The 10,406-nt window shown below is 46.3% G+C and overlaps 1 long non-coding RNA gene across 1 annotated transcript; it reads left to right on the top strand.

The window, feature by feature from the left end:
- LOC105552146 lies at positions 1-4,159 on the top strand. The gene is made up of 3 exons (XR_001007954.1): positions 1-946; positions 2,104-2,516; positions 3,619-4,159. It is a non-coding gene; the product is annotated as an uncharacterized LOC105552146 (long non-coding RNA).
- Positions 4,160-10,406: the final 6,247 nt, after the last annotated feature.

The raw sequence follows: 10,406 nt of genomic DNA, 5'->3' as shown, positions 1-10,406 counted from the left end.
TGGAGCACATCCCAGGGACTTGGAAGCCCTGGAAAGAGGAGCAGGAGAGGGCATGGCCAGAGGAGGACTGAAAAAGATAATCTCTGCCACAGAGAAGAAGCTGGCTCGGATGCTGGTGGCCCCCATGGAGACAGGGAGACCCGGGGAGATCACTGCATTCATCCAAGGAAGAATGGGTGGTGGTGCAAACTTACTTGGAGGCCACTGGGTGCAGAAGACAGGACACAGCAGAGAGAGATGTAGCATATGGAAGGCACAGAAAGGAGTGACCACCGGACATGAAGGGGTAAGGAAAGTGGAAGCATGAGAACATCTGCTGGGCATCTGGCTGAGGGGTCGGGTGCCCAGGGTACCGCTCCTTAAAGGAGAACCCAGGACAGGAGCAGATTCAGAGAAAACCGCCTGGCTCACTCCAGCAAGAAGCAGAAAAGGGACTGGTTAAAGGACAGGGTAGGAAGGTCACCAAGCTCCAAGGGCACTCATCAAGCCGGCTTGGAGGCCACAGGGCCCAGGGCAAGGATTAAACCACAGGTGCAGGACAGCTCCAGTCAAGATCTTCCAGCTACTGCAGGAGGCAGAAACCACACCCTGCACCCTGCACTGCTGAGGCTGGCCCTGGAGTCCAGAAGCTTCTGCACCACTGTCCCCCATCCCCACTCAAAAAATAAAAACAAAAATCGGTGCCATGCACCCTCTGCTTCCTGGTGCTGCTCGGGATCCTGAGTTGTTCACGGGAGCACCTGATGGGGAAAGCCTGGACTCGTGTTCGTGACCCTCCTGTAAGGAGTGCTGGGAAAATGAACTTTCCGGCTTCCTCCTTGGGAAGCAGAACATTCCCCACGTGTACTGGTGGCATTTAACAACTGCAGGGCAGCCAGAGAACATGCACTGTGTTCCACCAGGAGAGTTCCCGGCAGGATGTCCCGGTGCAGACGCCCGTCCCAAGGTGGGTTTTTGAGCTGAAGAACTGAGAAGCCGGGTTCTGCCTAGAGTTAGAGATCCAAGAGGCATCAGCACATGGAAGGGAGGGAAGCCACGGTACCCTGAGGATGGGAGATCAGATGAACCAGGAGAGGCAGGGCCTGGGAGGAACCCCGGGAAGCAGCCTCTGTTAAAGCCTGGGGGAAGCAGCTTCAGAGAAGGTGGAGTAACTTGGGTGTGGGGTGCTGGAAAAATATAATTAAGAAACAAATTTCTGCTCAGCCCAGAAACCCCCCTCACATCCATAGAAGTAAAAGAAACCTGTCTTATGATTGAGTAACCATTAAGCCAAAATGCGATGCAATTTGCTAAGAGATGACAAAGACAGAAAGAAACTCCACCTTTGTATCCAGTCAAGCAGGTGCAACCCGTTACACACATGGTTTCCAGATAGACGGTGACTAGTCCCCAGGTGAGAGGACTCGACGGCACCATTTGTCACACATAATTCATCCTAAATTCACCCAGTAACTGGGTTGATTCTCTGTGTGGTTAATTGGCTTTATCCACAGGAAAAACAAACCTCTCTTATCTATGACAGGAGGTAATTTTGCAACTGGGAGTGAGATGCCCCCAGAACTGAGGTTCCTTCCTTCTCACAGAAACTGGGAGACAGGGGTGCTTTCTGCCCGGATGCCTGCCTTTCAAAGAGAGAGCTCCCAGGGCCTTGAGGAGGACAGTTCTGGGTTGTGAGGCAGGCAAGAGGCTTATGTATGCTTTAGAAAACTTTACATACATCTCCACGGGGCAGAGAAAGGATTTTCAATTACACCTCTTCTAAAAAAAAAAAAGGTCTCAAAGTCCAGCCTAGGCAACATAGCAAGATTTTATCTCCACACACACACAAATAATAATAAATTTGCTGGGCATGGTGGGGTGTGTGTGTAGTCCCAGCTACTCAGGAGGCTAAGGAGGGAGGATCGCTTGAGCCCAGGAGGTTAAGGCTGCAGTAATCTTGGATGGCACCACTGCACTCCAGCCTGGGTGACAGAAGGAGACTCTGTCAATGAATGAGTGAATAAATGAATGAATAGAAAATGCTCTGAGCGAAAAGAGGAGAGTCTCTTTATCTTTTTGCACCAGGCTAAACAAAATTTTTAAAAATGTATATTTACCTCACAGAGATTATTCCAGGAAAAGAAGTGGCCCTCAGTGTCAAAGGACGCAAAACTAACCTGTGAGTTCCTGGCAGGTTTAGCAATAGAGGAGGATGTTGCTGACCTCAGTATAAGCAATGTTAGAGAAAGGGGAAGACGGAAGTGGACATGGACGAGTGAGTGGAAGGCGACAAATGGAAGCAAATACACGTATCCAGACCATTGAAGATGCTTGACCGAGGAGAAAGAGGTGGTGGAGGGAACCGAAGTCCGTGGAAGTCATTTGTTGCAATAAGAGGCCTCAGAGCACGTGTAGGGTGCTGGGCAGAGCCCATGCAGAGGGGCTGTGGAAGGTTGGTGGGGTGCAGGTGGCCTCACCCTCTGTCATCCTGAGGACTATGTGGTCAGAGTTAAAGCTCCGTCTGTTTCTGCGATCAGGTGAGAAGTCAGCATCCGGAGAAGAGAGGTGGATCTTTAGATTCTGCAGACCTCCACCGCACCCTCTGTCCCTCTCGACGGCTTTTTCTCCATCTCCATTGTCTGGCTCTCATTTGTGTCACGTTTTCATTTCTCTCTACCTCTCTCTTCTCTTTTCTCCTCTCTTTTTCTTAACGCTTGTACCTTTGTAAATCCCACTAATAGAATTTAAACAGCTTTTCAAGTTGGTTTTCTGTTCTCAGAAATTGACTTTAGACTCTCCATAAATAATGTGGAAATTAAACGAGTATAAGTTGGTTCATGTCTCTGCAAATAAACAAATAAAATCTACATTCCAATGCTTTCTTCTTCCAGAGTAGCCCACATTTGATTTTTTGTTTGTCTTTAATTACTGTCACTTGCAATAGATTTTTAAATCTTGTAACCTGGTTACACAAGTACTATGGGGCAAAAGTCTTAGTTCCTGTAAGAGGAAATCAGGCTTGACTAGCCTCATACTGGCTTTGAAGAAGTAAAATCAGGGGTAGATAAATTTGCATAGCATAAATATCAAAGGTCAAAAGTAAACAATAGGCGGTAGAGGGAATACTCCAAATTATAAAAGAACAAACTGTTTAAGCCACAATAGAATTATCGCAGAAATAAACCACAGTCCTTCCCAATAAAATATTCCACTTAGAATTGTAAAATATCTTTCTCAGTAACTCCTGGAAGAGGGTATTAAGAAATTAATGAAGCTGGGTGTGGTGGCTCACACCTCTAATTCCAGCACTTTGGGAGGCCAAGACTGGCGGATCATGAGGTCAGGAGTTTGAGACCAGCTCAATAGGGTGAAACCCTGTCTCTACCAAAAATACAAAAATTACCCAAGCATCATGGTGGGTGTCTGTAGTCCCAGCTACTCGGGAGGCTGAGGCAGGAGAATTGCTTGAACCTGGGAGGCGGAGATTGCAGTGAGCCAAAATGGCCTCACTGCATTCCAGCCTAGATGACAGAGTGAGATTCCATCTCAAAAAAAAAAAAAAAAAGAAAAAAAAGAAAAAAAGAAACTAATGAATGTTACAGCATGTATGTTACAAATCCAGTGTATTATTTTACGCAGCCTTTCACAATCTCCAGAAGATTCACGGTGCAGAACTGGAGGTTCTAGAGAAAGACCACGACTCCTCCTGCAGGTAAGCATTCATTGGGAAAGCAGCTCTTGGCTTATCCCTGGGCTTACTGAAATCAGAATGCTGGACCACAGGACACCAAGGGCTTTGGGACCTGAGTGGCACATCATGTTCTGGTGACGTCTGAGTTACCTGGGTCGTGCACAGCAGCCTCCAGCATCCCAGGGAGAGTTGTGTATGGGGTCAGGCTCCAGCAAGTCCCAGGGCACCAGTGACCCAGTGGGTGACTCAGACTTCTGTGGCACCTGCTCCTTCTGTTTCTCCCTCCACCACATATATGAGAGCTCATGGGAAACGCTGTGACCTCTTACAGAGGAGGAAAGTACGTGGACTTTCAATTTCTAGAACTGTGATAAAATCAATTTCTATTGCTTATCTACTCCTCTGTGGTATTTTTGTCATGGCAGCTCTAGCTAACTACTACAGGACTGTGGGGGTTAGGATGACACCAAGCACCAAATGCCACTCTCTGCTCCAACGCTGAGACCATTCCACAGTCCCTGAATGCCAAGACAGGCCTTGAAACTCAAGACTGCCTGGCTAGATAGGAAGCACTTTATACACACCACTTCTGAACTTCCTCACCTACCTGCAGGGCAGGAATTTTTATGTAGGGTCCAGCCTTACAGGGCTTAGTGGGTGTTCTCCTCGTGTGCGGAGACGAGAGATTGTAATAAATAAAGACACAAGACAAAGAGATAAAGAGAAAGCAGCTGGGCCCGGGGAACCATCAAGATACGGAGACCAGTAGTGGCCCCGAACGGCTGGGCTCGCTGATGTTTATTGCATACAAGACAAAGGGGCAGGGTAAGAAGGGTGAATCTTCTAAGTGATTGACAAGGTGAAGCAAGTCACGTGATTACAGGATAGGGGGCCCTTCCCTTTTAGGTAGCCCAAGCAGAGAGAGAAGGCAGCATATGTCAGCGTTTTCTTCTCTGCACTTATAAGAAAGATCAAAGACTTTAAAGCTTTCACTCTTTCTTCTACCGCTAACTACTATGAACTTCAAAGAGGAACCAGGAGTATGGGAGGAGCATGAAAGTGGACAAGGAGTGTGACCATTGAAGCACAGCACCACGGGGAGGGGTTTAGGCCTCCGGATGACTGCGGGCAGGCCTGGATAATATCCAGCCTCCCACAAGAAGCTGGTGGAGCAGAGTGTTCCCTCACTCCTCTAAGGAAAGGAGACTCCCTTTCACAGTCTGCTAAGTAATGGGTGCCTTCCCAGACACTGGCATTACCGCTTGACCAAGGAGCCCTCAAGTGGCCCTTATGTGGGCGTGACAGAAGGTTCACTTCTTGCCTTCTAGGTTACTTCTCACAATGTCCCTTCAGCACCTGACCCTATACCTGCCGGTTATTCCTAGGTTATATTAGTAATGCAACAAAGAGTATATTAAAAGCTAATGATTAATAATGTTTATAATGGTTGATAATTGTCCATGATCATCTCTATATCTAATTTGTATTATGACTATTCTTATTCTATTTTCTTTATTATACTGAAACAGTATGTGCCTTCAGTCTCTTGCCTCGGCACCTAGGTAATCCTCTGCCCACATTTTTACCATTTTTCAAATGAGGACACTGAAGCTTAGAGAAGTGATGCTATTTCCTGATGGATAAGAGGTGATACATTTCAGTCCTCAGACCAACTCTGAGGTAGCAAGGTTGTAAGTCTTAAGAGTCAACCTTGAGCCAGGCGCAGTGGCTCATGCCTGTAATCTCAGCACTTTGGGAAGCCAAGGCAGGCGGATCACTTGTGGTCAGGAGTTTGAGACCAGCCTGGGCAACATGCTAATACCCTGTCTCTACCAAAAATTAAAAAATTAGCTGGATATGGTGGCTCATGCCTGTAATCCCAGCTATTTGGGAAGCGGAGGCACGAGGATGACTTTAACCTGGGAGGTGTAGGTTGCCGTGAGCCGAGATCATGCCATTGCACTCTGGCCTGGGTGAAACTCCATCTCAAAAAAAAAAAAAAAAAAATTACAGATTCACTAATAGTCAAAAGGGATAAATATGGGGGCCTCATGACTGTATATTACTGGGCTTCTGGCCTAGACTGAAAGATCAGGGAAGAGTTTCCTGAAGAGAAAGTGAGCTATGATGGGCCCACTGTACTCCAGCCTGGGCAACATAATGAGGCTCTGTCTCAAGAAAACCATGCAGAATAAAACCACAGTAAGACACCACTACAGAACTATTAGAATGGCTAAGATTAAAAAGAGGGGACCACGTCAAGTGTTGGCAAGGATGTGGAGGCACTGGAACGCTCATGCTGCTGGTGGGAGTGTAAGATGGTACAACCACTATGGAAAGCAATCTGGCAGCTTCTAAAAATTTCAGCATATACCCACCATGCCACTCAGCAATTCCATTCCATTCCCATGTTATTTTTATTTAAAGGAAAATCAAGTGGAATGATCTTGAAAGAATTTTTGCCTGACAAATAGATGAAAGATGGGTAGCAGCTCAACACTCCCTGGTCAGTCTTCACGGGGCATATGTGGCCTTGTGGCCCCCAGGAAATATGGCTCTTTCCACAAGTGCTAAGTCCACTCTCTCCACCAACCCTAAGATGTTAGTTCCACAGCACTGCCAGCACTGAGATTGTCTATTTCTTTCTTTGTCTTTTTTGAGAGGGGGTCTTGCTCTGTCATTCAGGCTGAAGTGCAGTGATGCAATTTTGGCTCATTGCAACCTCCACTTACTTCCCAGGCTCAAGAGATCATTCCATCTCAGCCTCCCGAGTACCTGGGACTACAGGTGTGCACCACCAGGCCTGGTTACTTTTTTGTATTTTTGGTAGAGAGGGGGTTTCTCCATGTTGCCCAGGCTAACCATGAACTCCTGAGCTCAAGCGATTGCCTGCCTTGGCCTCCCAGAATGTTGGGACGGCAGGCGTGACCCACTGCTCCTGGAGTGGGCTTTATTTATTTCTTTTTCTATTTCCTTTTCCTGTGTGGTGAAGAGATTGAAAACCCTGCCTTATTTTGCAGGAAGAGATGGAAGGCTAAAAAGAGGAAGCAAATTGTTCAGGTCATAGTGAAATGATAGCAGGTCTAGAATATCAGCCTCTTTACTCAAAGCCCACAATTTCCAAATATCAAAACTTCCTTTCTCTTTATGCTCTTTAGGGATTTTATTTATTTATTTATTACTATTTTTTGCCAAAATGGAACTGCAGGTCAAAGGACTTTGTTGGTCTAGTGTCAAATTGGCTTCCAAATTGTTGATCTAATCCACAGGGCCACTAGCACTCAAGGATATAGGTGCACAGCAATGCCAGCCTCATGTTGTAATCCTTTCATTCATTTTTGCTTCTCTGGTCAGTACACGAAAGCCTGTAAAGATCTTTTGTTTTATTTTTGAGACGGAGTCTTACTCTGTCGCCCAGGCTAGAGTGCAATGGCACAGTCTCGGCTCCCTGCAACCTCCACGTCCCAGGTTCAAGCTATTCTCCTGCCTCAGCTGAGTAGCTGGGATTACAGGCACACACCACCATGCCTGGCTAATTTTTGTATTTTTAGTAGAGATGGGGTTTCACCATGTTGGTCAGGCTGGTCTTGAACTCCTCACCTCAGGTGATCCACCTGCCTCAGCCTCCCAAAGTGCTGGGATTACAGGCGTGAGACACCACACCCAGTCAGGTCTGTAAAAATCTTTAAGTGTAACTTTTCATTAAGTGCCATAGATCCCTCCTCTTTGTAACATAAAGTCCTATAAGCTGAATGCAGATCAGTTTGCCATAGGAATAATTTGTCTTTGCTGGAACATGCTGGGTGCTTGGCAGATGAGGAGGCTGGAAGTGAAACATTCAGATGACTGATGAGCGTCCTCGGCAGGCTGCATTGGAGGGGGAAGAGTGCAGGTTGTTTATAAGGCCTGGTTCGTGGCCCTGGCCATCATTTCCTGGCTTTGTGACTCCAGCTTTACTTCTCCTTCCCAGGGCTCAGTTTTCCTGTCCTTGAATGGGATGAATGGAACCAGTTCTGGGTGCTGAACTGCCTGGGTGTAAAGGCTTCTTGTAATGGGCAGAGGAGTGCAGAGGAGGGCAGCAGGGGAGCTGGACCAAAAGCATCATATGATTTGCCGTGGTCACGGAGGATTTTCTGGAAGTAGCTTGGGCATGATGTATGCAAGGAGACAGAAGGGTCTTGTGGTGGGGAATAGGACATTCACACGGCCCCCATGGCTTACCTCACAGAGCACTTGTTAATTAACCAAGAATTTGACAAACAGGCATGAAAGACCTTCTGAATGTGACACACGACACCCAACTGGAAGAATACTGCCAAAAATCATTAAAACTACTCTAATCATAAAGTCAGAGTCAGACACATCCAGGTGGTGGAAGATTTTACAAAAAAAAAAAAAAAAAAAAAAATGAACCATTCACTTTCAATGACATTAAAGAAAATGAAAGGTAGTTGGGGAGCACTCCTAGATTAAAGGGGAGTCCAGAGATGAGATGTAAACCAAAAGGTGTCTGAAACAGGTCTCCATCAGCTTAGAAACTTATTTTGCCAAGGTTAAGGACGTAGAAAAAACCATGGGATCATAGAAACAGACTGTGGTCTTCGCCCTTTTCCAAAGATAATTTTGAGGAATTCAATATTTAGAGTGGAAAAGCTGGCTGGAGGTGAAAGAAGGAGGGTGTAGTCGCATTACTGAATCCACATGGTGTAAGAGAAAGGAGGAGGTAGGGGAATAATCAATCACGTATTCATCTCACTCTCAGTAAATTGGCACCTTACAAAAGATAAGGTGAATATGGCCAGGCTTGGTGGCTCACGCCTGTAATCCCAGTACTTTGAAAGGCTGAGGCGGGAGGATCTTGTGAGCCCAGGAATTTGAGACTGGCATGGACAACATGGCAAAACCCATCTCTACAAAAAAATATAAAAATTAGCTGGGCGTGGTGGCGGGTGCCTGTAGTCCCAGCTACTTGGGAGGCTGAGGTGAGAGAATGACTTGAGCCCAGGAGACAGAGGTTGCAGTGAGTCAAGATCATGCCACTGCACTCCAGCTTGGGAGACAAAGTATGACACTGTCTCAAAAAAAATAATAAGTAAATTTTTTTTTTTTTTTTTAAAAGATAAGGTGAACATAGAGTAGCTACCAAAGGAGATACTTAACCTTTTCTCTGTAGCTGTCTGCTTAGGAACAAAAGGAAAGGCAGTTTCTTGCATGACTCAGCTTCCAGGTTTTTTTTTTTTTTTTCCTTCTGTCATAGTGAATTGGGTCCTGAGTTTTTCTCTTTCATGAAGACAACGCAGTGCAGGTCATGCTTGACCCTGGATGTTCTCCTGATCAGAAAGCAAAAACCCAATGAGGGATGTTATTGGGACAACAAAGAAAATTGGAAATGGACTTCCTGTTAGACAACAGTGCATCCATGTAAACTACATGGGTCTCATCCTGGTCTGTGGTTATGTAGGACAAAGTCCTTAAGAATATCTATATAGGCTGGGTGTGGTGGCTCACACCTGTAATCCTAGCACTTTGGGAGGCTGAGGCAGGTGGATCACCTGAGGTCAAGAGCTCAGCACCAGCCTGGTCAACATGGTGAGACTCTGTCTCTACCATAAATACAAAAATTAGCTTGGCGAGGTGGCAGGTACCTGTAATCCCAGCTACTCGGGAGGCTGGGACAGGAGAATTGCTTGAACCTGGGGGGCAGAGGTTGCAGGGAGCAGAGATCATGCCACTTCACTCCAGTCTGGGTGAGAGAGCGAAACTCCATCTAAAAAAAAGAGAGAGAGAAAAAAAGAATAATCTATACTTTTTTTTTTTTTTGCGATAGAGCCTGGCTCTGTCACCGAGGCTGGAGTGCAGTGGTGTGATCTTGGTTCACTGCTGCAACCTCCACCACCAGCTTCAAGTGATTCTCCTGCCTCAGCCTCCCAAGTAGCTGGGATTACAGTTGTATGTCACCATGTCCAGTTAATTTTTATATTTTTAGTAGAAATGGGGTTTCACCATGTTGACCAGGCTGGTCTTGAACTCCTGACCTCAAGTGATCCTTCCAAAGTGCTGGGATTACAGGACTGAGTCACCGTGCCCAGTCCCCTTAAGAATAATCTTAAGAAGGTTCTTGCTGAGGCACTTAGTGGTGAGAGTTACAATGTCTACTCCTTGTTTTTAAAATTTAAGAATATTTTAAAAGCATGCGTTGTGTGTGCATAAACAAATACAGTAAAATGTGAAGAGTGGGTATAATCCAGTGAAGGGAATACTGTACTGTCCTTGCAGCTTTTCTGCAGGTTTGAAAATTTTTTTTCTTTTTTTTTTTTTTGAGACGGAGTCTTGCTCTGCCGCCCAGATTGGAGAGCAGTGGCATGATCTTGGCTCACTGCAACCTCTGCTTCTTGGGTTCAAGTGATTCTCCTGTCTCAGCCTCTGGAGTAGCTGGGAACTACAGGCGCCTGCCACTACACCAGGCTAATTTTTGTAATTTTTTTTTTGTTGTTGTTGAGACGGAGTCTCACTCTGTCACCCAGGCAAGAGTGCAGTGGCGCTATCTTGGCTCACTGCAAGCTTTGCCTCCCGGGTTCACGCCATTCTCCTGCCTCGACCTCCCGAGTAGCTGGGACTACAGGCGCCTGCCACTACACCAGGCTAATTTTTGTAATTTTTTTTTTGTTGTTGTTGAGACGGAGTCTCACTCTGTCACCCAGGCAAGAGTGCAGTGGCGCTATCTTGGCTCACTGCA

Source organism: Mandrillus leucophaeus, unplaced genomic scaffold (genome assembly GCF_000951045.1).
Source record: "Mandrillus leucophaeus isolate KB7577 unplaced genomic scaffold, Mleu.le_1.0 Scaffold546, whole genome shotgun sequence".
NCBI classification, from domain to species: Eukaryota; Metazoa; Chordata; class Mammalia; order Primates; family Cercopithecidae; genus Mandrillus; species Mandrillus leucophaeus.
Note: the sequence above shows the minus strand (reverse complement) of the source record. Positions and strands in the feature narration are given on the sequence as shown.